At 41.5% G+C, this 12,176-nt stretch overlaps 1 protein-coding gene across 6 annotated transcripts in view; it reads right to left on the reverse strand.

The window, feature by feature from the left end:
- Positions 1 to 12,176, reverse strand: part of LOC120455449 (merozoite surface antigen 2, allelic form 2) — a 72,177-nt gene that overhangs the window by 58,163 nt on the left and 1,838 nt on the right. The gene's annotated exons all lie outside the window — the stretch shown is intronic.

Here is a 12,176-nt window from a genome sequence, read left to right on the forward strand (position 1 = left end):
AATAGTAATATGCACAACTGAAAAGGGTAGCGAAAAATATTGATGATGGGCAAAGCATCTATGAGATACATGTAGTTAGATGTGTATCTGAATGGGGCATCGATAAATCCCCCAACAAAATACAAAACTCTGCGTTCGCCTGACCCACATTTCGCTTGAGAGTTCTTTTATTTTTCTTTATTCGAGCCAATTGCGATTTCAGTTAGGTTAGAAGAACTCGCCCAGATTGTGTTTTGTCCTTTTATTTATCTTATGTTTTTCTTTCTTTTCCTTGCTGCGTGGTCCTTTTCGCAGTTTTCTTTACGTTTTTTTTTTTTTGCTAAGCAATCCCTTATCAACGATTATGTCAAATGTTTGGCCACTAAGTAGCCAAGCTGCTGTCCACCAGGCTCGTCCGTTGTCCTTTTTCTTTTCTTTTTTTTTGCACCAGGACTTCACTTCTGTCTTAAGACCGCAACAAGGAGAGAACAGCAAAAGCGGAAGACCAAAAACATCGGCCTTGTATGTTATGAATATGAAGTTTTGTGCTGGCCAAAGCCAAATGTTGCCATTGCCATGCATATAGACGGACTTAAGTGAATCCGTGGGGAATCCTTGGGATTGGGATTTGGAGTAGGTCAAGCAGCTGCTGCTTCTCCGCCCCCCCGGAAAAGCGTGCTCATGTAAATTTTGTAAACTGAGCCGCAGCATAAATTAGGATGAGGCCAGATTTGCATGAAAGAGCATCGCCATGGATGAGCCCTTCAATACCATTTCGTCATCATCTCGGCCTCTGGGGCACAATGTGTTGCCCATCGGGTGACGACTATGTGCTACCCACCTGATAATATGATTAATATCGATTGTGTGTTTGTCCAACACCCATAACAAAATGCAGCATATATATATAGATATTTAATGCGATTTATGGTAACAGTAAGCAGTAAGCACATAGATGGTACAAAACATAATGCCCACTAAGTCCAAAATCAACATTATTTCGATTGCTAAAAAGTGACCAATAATAGCCATTGAAAATTTATATTTTCGCACGCCTCGTTTTTTTGTGCAACATGCGGCAGGAGGATAGACAGATAAAATATATATTTAAGTCCAGAACGATACGCATTTTTTATGGTCGAGCTAATAATAGACTATGTGCCTTTTTATGCGCACAGTAAATGTTTGAGTTGTGAATAATAATGCAGGATTTGCCAGCCAGAATGCAGAACTAATGGCCAATTTATAATTTTTGTCAGCCATTGTGTGCCAAACAAAATAAAGAAAGACTGTGAGTTGGAAAATGAAAATTTAATCAAATAGCGATGAAAATTAACTTTAAATATTTTGAGACAATGGAACAGATAAGCTAATGAAATCACAAATAATAAATATGGAAACATCTCCAAGTGGATGAACTATAGTAAATCAATAATAATAATAACCATACAAGTTCTTTAGAAATATCATCTGCCGTCGCATCGAGGATACCCTCGATAATCAGGCTGCTTGAGGTGGGACTTTGGTTATGCGTTTTGGCTTTCAGGAAGCTCGTTACGTGGATTGCCTCATGCATAAACATGACACTCAGTCAACGCCAGCGAGTGAGCCGCCCTCATCCCTTATCCCTCATCCTTCATCCAGCCCATTGCCATTCCAGTCGGATCCAGCCGTTCCACTCTCGAGATGGAGCAATTTGTGCCTCTGTGATTTTGTATCAATTGCCACGGCGGGTGCCACGGGGGAATTGCTCATACGCCACGTAAGCCGGCAGCGTAATAAATTCGCTGGTAGATGTGGCACCTCTTAAACCGATTTATTTATCGCCCGGCCAGAAAACCTAAAAACCAAAAACCCTTGCCATTCAGCCACACACACACACACGCACACACACTCGCAATAATAAAGGTCATATATCAGACGAAGTCGGCAAAGGACTTCATGTCTTCCTGTTTGTCTTGAATTCGAATCGGGGATTGCCTGCTGGTGATTTATATTACCCAACCAGACAACCAAGGCGATATAAAGGAAACCCTTTGGAGACTATATATGCAAATAAGCCGGATGAGTGGAAGCGAGAGAAGCTGCGTGAAATTCAATTAAAAGAAAACTGTTTTCTGTTTTCACTGTGAAAGGAATAACGCAATTACGACAGAGGTAGACGACAAGCTCATTCTCTTTTGCCTCCAAGCCGGGCATATACATAAACCCATAACCAAAAGCAATAAAATTATTAAGCCACACAAAGACACACGCATACACACACACGCACACACACACACATGCACACACACAAGGAGAAAATGCGAGAGACGGAGTGAATAAAGTGAACTCTGGGGAAATGAGGGCACACATCACGGATCCGGGATCCTCCTGCATGAAACATGATGCAATGAACGCAATCACCAGGCATTATCATCTCCGCCAGCTCCTCCAAGGCAAAGTGAAAAATCATTCGCAGAGACGTTGAATTTTTAATGCACTTTGGCACTCGATTTTTGTGGCTTGCGACTCCTGCTTACTCCTGAGTTCTGAATCCTGCGTTCTGAATCCTGCGTTCTGAGTACTGAATCCTGGCTCGTCGCATGTGGCCGTCTAGGATGCGATGGCACTTTTAGTGCTCCACTCTGGCTTACGTAATCATCGACATCCCGGAGTTTGCTTTATTCTCGGTTCTGGGCCACCTGCTTTTGTGAATGCGGATGCGGATGCTGAGCTAGTTAGCATTCGAATTGCTCTACCAGGCGTATACGTAATGCGGCGCTTTCTTCTACGAAATTACTATGCGACCCACTAGGCGTATGCGTAACAACATTCTGGCCACCCAAATTGCCAGGCATAAATTTCGCACGAACTGTATTTTGTGTCCTTTAAATTTCCTGGGCCTATAACGATTTCATGGAATTCATTTGTCTGTCTTAACAAAAACCAAATCAACGACTGGACGTATACGTAATATATATGAGCAAGTAGGGTGTAGAAAAGACGGTCGTAAGCATTTCGCCGAAATGGTATTTCATCTTCACAAAGCTGGTACTAATTTTCAATGCAAGTTTTGCATAACATCAACCGTTTTGATTTTAAGCACCTTTTTGTTTTGGTATTTACTTATTATGATTGCATATTATGTAAAGATGGATTTATAAAATCGCCTGTGAAGGAGGCAACCTAAGACTTTCAGTTGCACGTGCAAGTGATTAATTAGTTCAATCAGGAAGCCGGAGCTGCTAAACCCATTGCCCAGAAGTTCGCTATCGAATGTGGAATGAATGGGATCGATTTAACGCCGCTTGCAGCTGAAATCGTTCGATAGGCAATAGTGGCAATCGGTGCAATTACCTATCGGCGTCGTTGGCGAGTGGGTGGTGCTGATTTAAGGGCCTGCGCCCACAGGCCTTGCTCCAAATGTGCGCTGGCTTGTCGACTGGCAAGGACCGAGGAACAAGGACTGAGGAACAAGGACCAAGGACCTGCTGCCTGCCTGCCTGACTGCCTGGCTCAACAATTTTTCAATGTCGAAACTTTTCTGTCGCTCCTGCCTTTGCTGCCACTGCTTTTTCTGTTCCTTGGCCACCTTTTCAGCCGCGAGTTTGAAAAATTGAAAAACGTTTTAATGGCAGCGGCAATGGAAATTAATGGCCATGCTGTTGGTGGCTGCCAGTTGGTGGCGGGCGTTTAATTTTGCTCAATCGCATCCAAGCGCCGCATTACGCATACGCCGCGTGTTCGCCGCCGACTTAATGCAATTTGGTGGCAAAAGCTGGCAAAAAAGGGGGGTGGCGTGGATTAGCCTGAATCGGCTTAACAATGCACAGGCCGGCATAATAAAACATTCCCAATGGACATTTCGCTTCGATAACGATAAATTGCGAAAGGGAATTGCAGTCGGCTTCGTTAAGCTTCAAAGCATTATTCAAATATTATTACTTAGCCAATTATATAGAGAAATTGTACAGGACTAATATATAGCTGTGCATAAATTGGATAACAAACGTTACTAAATATCAAATATGCGAAATATAACTACTTTTGCTTAAAACCTGTTCTTTTTATTGGGGAAGTCATAACAAAGTGGCGAATTGCGAAGGCTTCTATTTTAAGCTTACTTTGCAACTTAACAAATTTGGCTTAAAGTTGGCTTTTATGAAATCGTTTAGTCTGCGTATCAGATTGCATTAATCAAAATGAAAGTGTGCTATCAACACATAAAATACAATTAAAATCCTTTGAATTTAATAAAAGCGATTGCCAAAAGTCCATAAAAACGGATTTCATTTATTTAACAGCTATATTAAATATTCTACAGCCATGTTCAAAATGCCAAAAAGAATGAAAACCTAACGAATTGTGGGGGAAAAATGCAAACACCAAGGACGTTTACAAAAAAAGAAATATAGAAAACGTAGCCCATAAAATATGCATGCCAGAAATGGTTCGTCTATCTTTAGCCAAACAAAAAAAAAACAAAATGTATGTATTTTAAAGGCAATTGATTTTTCGCCGGTATTTTGGAGCTAACAAAACAATCGCATAAATAAGTTATTGACAGCTACTGATTCGATTGCCGTCTTTTCATTGAGTATAATAATAATCCAATTCAACGCACAATGGCATCCCAACATCCGTCCGTCACTTTCAACTAACTCACACACAAGCACACACACACACACACGCGTAAACCCATTTCCTGTACGCCATATTTCTTTACACTCTCAGTTCATTTTGGGTTCATTTTCACTTCAGTTTCACTTTCATTCACACCGACGTACACTTCGAATGGGATTGGCCCCGTTCTAATGTCTTTGCACTTAATTGCAGCGTTAAGTCGAAAAGGGGAAAGGGTGAAGGCTGAGGGGTGAGGGGCGCGAAAAGCATAAGCAGCATAATTATTTAACGCCTCGCATCAATCAACTTTTGTCTGGCCGTGAAGTGTTAGCTAATTAGCTTAAATATTTAAGCGAGGCAAATAAAATCTGAGTTCGCGATGAACTGTGTGTGTGTGTGTGTGTGTGGGAGGAACATCCTTTCGCACCCACAGAGAGCGGCACGCACACACATAATTGGCATCAACTCGTTCGCAGGACCAATTCGTCCTTCTCCTCCTCCGCGTGTCAATCCAAATTCAAATGATGAACGGTAAGCAGTCGGGGGGCGTAGGATGAACGGTGGGCGGGGCCAGGTCACAGTTAGTCAGTCAGTCAGTCAGGACCCCCGCATGTGCGTCAAATTACTTCCGCTGGATTTGAATTTGTTGTTAAGGCTGGTGACACAACACTTGGAGAAATAAAAAGTTTCCCCTCCATGGCATCAGCCATCCATTTTACACCGGCCGAAAAGTTTAGTTCATGGTAAACAATAGTATTTCAGTGTTAGCTACCGCAATTAGTAATAAGTGGATATATAAAAAATGCTCAATAGTCACATAAAATGTTCATTTTTCCTGGTGCAGCGAGAGACTAACAGTAACCAGCTCAACAAGAAACAAGAAGGACTCAGCTGGCTGAGCTTGTTTCCATCAAATGGCGCACGCACACACACAGCCGTACACGCACACGCACACGCACATGGACACGGACACGCAATCACACTCACACAATTACGCGAATGACAGGAAAAGTGAGCACAATGCGCATGAAAGCGTAAAAAGCAACAGAGATGGCAAAGTGCCGCAGCAGGATGCTGAAATGTGTATGCAATGAGCGAGGAGAGAAATGGAAAAATTATAAAATATACGCGCACACACACTCACACACACACACAAACACACACACACACACAACACCCACACATAAAGCATAGCCCAGCGAAAGGCAAATGAATGCCAATTAAGCCTACACTTGAACCCCAGCTTCGTCGAAGGACGAAGGACGAAATGCGTTGAATGAAAGGCGAATTGCCGCGCACCGTCCTCACTGGCAATCAACAAAAGACGCTCGTCGAAATAATAAATGCGTTAAAAAAGGCTAAACACACTGACACGACAACACATACACATGTCGTACGCACACGCATGCATACACTCAAACACTCGTGCACTGGCAGAAAATGAGACTGCAGAAGGTGGAAGCACATTTGAGTTTATGGAAACTGAGAATTATGTCTTTCCTTATGGTAAAAACCTTTATTAGTAAGTTAATGAGCAGATATTGTTTTAAAATTGTATCTGATAAGTTAACGTAGTTATTTATTTTTCTCTGCCATTTCGATTGCAGTCCATGTCCATGAAAACAGCGCAAGATTAGGTAACTTATGAGATGAGTTTCGAGCCCATCGATCATTATTTTCAGGCTGATTTTTTCGGTGTACAAGCAGCATACAGACAAGCTTACATGTGTTCCCTTTTCGTTTTGCTCTTTCTTCCATTTTTGTTTTTTTTATATTTTTTGTAAAATAAAAGAACAGTGCAGGGGCGTGACGAAGTGCGGCCAAAGGTGACTGGATGGAAATGGAGGAGCAATTGGAGGGGGGACTTGGCTGAGAACAAGCCATCTCAAGTCAAGTCGAGGCGCAAACACAAAAGAGGAAATTGTAATAAAAATAATTGACAACTATTTGACATGCCTCATGTCCGCACACACGCAAAGGCCATGCAAACACCCAGCCCACCCAAAAAAAAAAAAAAACAAGAAAAACAAAGTGGGTTTTGGGTGGGTGGTGTTCGCATGTGTGCCTCTTCCATGGGGGAATCCATCCCCCCCACCAAAAAGGTCCCTGGTGTGCATTTACAGGGGCTTCTTCCAGTCATTTGGCTGTCCTTCGAGTGGAGGGGAGTCCCCCAGCTGAGGCGAAATGAGTGGTGTACCCACATTTTGGGTACACATATGCGAAAAGATGATATTTCATCGGAAGCTAATTGATGGATGCCTCCCAAATTATGCCAAGTTTTCGCCAACATTTCAGAACTAGGAATAATATACATAGATGGGATATAGTATAAGCATTATTTTATTAAAATTTCTATATGAATTGAAAGAAGCTTGCTAAAAGCATTATAAATGCATAGAAGTACCTTTTAGACCGAATGGAATATCAGCTTTTCAATAAATTAGCAAAGCACCATCTTACAATGTCAAAAAAATATACTATATGTATAAAGCTTCCAGCTTCAGACAAGGAAACTCGGGTACTCGGGTCGATACGGAAATGTTTTGGGCCAGGGTCTGTAACCCTTTTAAGACGAGTCGCGTGATTGATTGCAGCTCGGCCAACTGAGGCATACAATCAATTTCTCGGCGGCAGCATAATTAAATAAAAAATGGTGCAGAGCAAAATAAAACGAAGTAAGCAGGAGAAACCATCAAGATTCCGTTTTGCATAGCGCAGTAAATAATGTTTGATTGATTCGCCGTCCGAGATGAAACAAAAAACTAATAAAAAGGCAGAGATCCAAGGGGATGAGTATGTGTGGCGAACCCAATCAAAATGGAAATTAATGGTAAGGAGTGTCTGTTACACGGCAAAAGCCGCCTTCGAATGGAACACGTTCCGGCTAATAGGCACGTACCACGCAGTTGCCAAGATGCGGCGATAAAGCCGGCTGGCAAATGAGTTAGTTGCCGCTCTTTGTGAGGACAGCTCACGGAATGCGGAAATGCTGGCCAGAAGTCAGTCCACCCAGTCACCCAATCACCAAGTCACCCCCGACAGCCAGAAGGATCCAAAGGACCAAAGAAGCAAAGGACCAAAGCAGCAAGAGGAGGACCAAATGAAGACGCCTGCCTTCCTGCTTAACGAAGGTAACAACGATTTTTATGGTTCTCGGTATTTGGCTTCACGGGTAATCGAAAGTTAAGGTAAACAGACCCCCAAGGCAGCAAAAAAAAAATGAATTGGGTAAGGTAAAATTCAAGTAAATGGGTGTAAGAAGTGGAGCCAAAGCTTAAGTGGGCGATTTTTGGGGGATGGAAGGCGCTTGTTAAAGGTTTGATATGGAGCAGATATTGCGCAAAATAAGATAGTCAACGATTTTTGTGAAAATTTAAACCCATATTATATATGAAGTATCTTTCAAAGTTTTCATAACAATAGATTCAAATGAAAGCAAATGCAAAATTCAACATGAGATGTTCTTTCTGCACTTGCACATTTGGTTTCCACAGAATTAATTTAAGCCCATTTATCTCTCTTAGCGATTAGTACGTTTTCTATTTTCCCCCATCAACTTGGCCATTATTCGCACAAAAGCGCATTGTAAAAACATGCAATGCCCAACTCTTTTCGAAAACGATCAAATCTCGTCCCTTTTTCACACATCCCCGGCGGGCTCTTTTACATTCTCAGCAGCGTAATAACATTTATAAATAATCTCTATAAAAACCTTTTTCAACTTGGCATCCATTACGGACACATTTGTCCGGCGCTCTGGAGCTCTGGAGCTCTGAACTCCGGAGTCCGCACACCAGACTCGTTCGCACGAGGACACAGATCCTGGCAGACCATAAAATCAAATCAACTGAAAAGTAACAAAAAACTTGGCCAACTAAATGCAATTTATGAAAAAGCACACACTATCGGTGTCGGTGAGTTCTGTGTGCAAGTGTGTGTTTATGGGTGTGTGTGAGTGACAGGGATACAATGCAGCAACGCAGTCGCTCCTTGGGTGTATATATATATGTATATATACATACGTATGTATTGGTGTGCCCTGAGTGCATTCTCTGCGTTGGAAGCCCATCGTTGGACTCTGTAATTTCATTAGGGCAGTAGGGCAAACACACACAGCCACAGCAGACACACACACACTCACACACATGGACAGGCAAAAGGAGAAAAATTGATAGTCTTGAGTTATTTTATTTTGTATTGCTGCCGGCGAACAATACAATATAACATTTTCAAAATATTCTTGTAATAATGTACAAGTCCCTTTTTATAAAATAATATTTTTGGCACACATCAAAGTACAAGATTATAAATTACTACCTTTAAAATCATAATATTACAAACGCTGTATTTAAATATATAGAGTGAGGATAGAGGAAACATATCTTACTAATTTTAAAGAATATACAAATATGCGAGGCATGTCACGAGACATTTCTCCCTGTGTACAAATGCATTTAAGTTGAGCGTACGAACAAAGTAAGGACGTGTTAAGGAGCTGAGCTAAAATTCAGTTCACTTTCACTTTGGGGCACAAGCCGGAAATGCCACCCACACCCCCGGAACCCTTCCAGCTCTCGCTCTCTCCACCCACCACGCCCCCTTTCCCCGCCCCCTTTTCGGCCGAGTGCCATTCAATCAATAAAGAGGGAAATCTCCGCCCGGCATGGCATAGTTTTTCATGCCAGCTGCGAATGCACGATGAAATCAAAAAGGGCTTTAACAATACTTTTCGTCTTATGCGCGTACCATATTATGTAATTGTAGGACTCACTCAAACACACACACACACACACACACGCGTGAACACACTGGCACGCACACAGATACAGCGTGAATGCTGTGCGTGTGCGAGTTGTTTGCTTGTGTGGGGGAGAAGCACTTCATTTCTTGGCATTTCCTTTTGGCATTTCGCATAAAGAGAGACCAAGAGACGCGCACACATGGTCTTCTAGGATTTTATTATTATTGCTGTCACACACACACACCCACACACACACACATTTGAAGGCAGGGAGAGAGTCCTTTACACAGATACATTCACACTTACTAGCAAAGATGTCGTCTGCTTGCCATTGTCCTTTCTTACAGTCGGCATCTTTGGCATTTTTCTTTTGCGCTTTCTCGCTCTCACTGTGTCGCTTTCTCCGCGCTTTCTCTCCCAGCTTTCTCTTATTCTTATTTTTCTACTTCTTCTTCATCTTCTCAAGCATCCTGCGAATACGAATGTGTGTGTGTGTCTTACTTTTGCCGCTTCTTCTTCAATGTTTATTTTGTGAACACATTACGAATGTGACTGGCCGAGTGTCATTTGATTCTCTCGTTCTCTACCCCCCTCCTCTTTATCCAGTCACTCTTTTTTTTCCTCTCTTTCTTATCCCTAATCTGCCAAGATTATGAGTGTGTGTGTGTGTGTGTAAGTGCTTGTGTCATTGCCATTAATTAAACACGTTTATGGCTCGACCAGTCGAAAGAGAAAAGAAAGTGGCGAAAAATATAAATAAAGTTGGCTAGGGAAACAGAAATACAAAAAAAAAAATGAGTATAAGCACACACAGGACCAAAAATAAAAGCGGCCACTTTGCACATTAAATTATCGATTATGACATTCATTCACAGCTCCGAGCGAAAATAGCATCAACAGCAAAATCAGCTGCCAATCTGGGCAAAAAACCTCCTCAACTCCTCGAAAAAGCCAAGCCCTCTGTCCATCCAGCCATCCAGCCATACAGCCAGCCAGATATCCAGATATCCAGCTATCCGGCCATCAAAGTCACAAAACGACCAGCGGCGAGCAAACAAACAAGCAAGCCAACATTTTCAGGCGGACGGGCATACACGGCGTATGGGTAACGTCAGTGAGACAGTGCCGTCAATGGGGATTCCCCACGTCCGTCGAATGCGTAAAGCGCTGTTCAATGCGATAGTGACCACTGGAAAAGAGAGCTCTGAAAACAAAAATACTGTTTCGTGCTTTGCTTATAGCTGTGAAATAAGTTAACTTTGCAACTTATACAACATACGAAATATACTTTCGTAAAATGCATTAGTTAGCCAACAAATTACCTTTGTTAAATGTATTTCCGTGTATAAAAGTGATTTATCAGTTGAAAAGTATATACAAATTGGTTGATTTATGTCTTCAGGTAATTCTCAAACTAACTTTAAAATGGATTCTATGCCAACAATTTAGTGAAGAGATTTGTTGATTTTGAAAATATTTATACAAGTCTAAAAACATTTAGTTCTATTATTGGCAAACCTATTAAAAGAGTTTAAATAGTAATAACTAATAACAAAATATTTCATAATCAAGTACATGTTGCTCCTACTATTTTGACCATCACTGTGTGTGCCGCAGCCACTGGGAAGTGTGTGCTGCTGAGACAGGCAAATTTATATTCGACGAGCGACAAATGGCAAAATGTTGCTGGCAACAAAGCGCACTTTTCATTCCGGTCATTTTGCAACGCCGAAACGTACAGCGATGTGGTAATTAAATTAAAACCGGATTCGTATATCAAATTGATTAAAATGCAACCATCGGGCTTCAACCGCATACCATTGCATTGTAAACTTGACAACTATGGTGAATTGGAATTATCTTTCGCTTCAAATCGCTAATTAAAGGTTCCAAGAAGTATAGAGTGTCTACCGCATCATTAGTGCCACAAATATGATCAAATGCACACGAAAATGGTCGAGAATAAGCATTGAATTGCATTTTGGACCCCAAACACCAATTACCAGAAACTAAAAACCAAAACTGAGTTACAATCACAGAATGTCAATTCAAAACCATAACTAGTCAGTGCCGCTGACTAATTAGTTCTAAAGGTGTGATAATTGCCAACCAGAATTCGTTTATTTAACAACCGTTAAATACCGTTTATACAATAATTAAATATTTCATGCTTTCAATTTAATAGTCAATAACAATGAATTTAATTAAATGGTGGTTATTAGGAATAATTTCGGAAATAGCTTTTAAAACCAGCAACTGTATTTTGCCTGGCGATTTGCCTATTTTTAAAACCAAACTTTACATAAATTCAATAAAAATAAACTACAAATCATGGCTTTTCGAGTATATACATATTTTTCAACCGTAATCCCGCAACTCGAAAGGGAAAAGCTGTTTGGCAAAAAAGTTGATGATTTTCCAAACACAACAAAGGCGCACACACACATGAGGGCCAGAGAAATACGCAAAATTATTGCCCGCATTCCGACACAACACCCATAATCACTCAATTTTCAAGCCCAACCCCTCATCAAAATTCCCAGACCCCTTCGGCAGCAAATTCTCGACTTTGAAATGCCCATACAAGAAAATATCATTGGGAGATGGAGATGGAGCTAAAGCCCGGGCAGAAAAGGGAAAACTTTATTAATAATGGAGCTAATAGAGTTTTGAGGACCAGGCCGAACCACACCCCCCAAAATTGCACCCCCCACCCAAAAAAAAAAAGAAATTACAGCCGAAGAAAAAAAAAGGAGAGGAAAGGAAAAGGAAAATTTGGTCAGTGGCTCAAGGAGCTGTAAAAATAACAAGGCGCAGACAAGAGGCGGCAGTGCCAAAAAGGCCTAAATCG

The sequence above is a fragment of the Drosophila santomea genome, chromosome X, assembly GCF_016746245.2.
Source record: "Drosophila santomea strain STO CAGO 1482 chromosome X, Prin_Dsan_1.1, whole genome shotgun sequence".
Classification (NCBI taxonomy): domain Eukaryota; kingdom Metazoa; phylum Arthropoda; class Insecta; order Diptera; family Drosophilidae; genus Drosophila; species Drosophila santomea.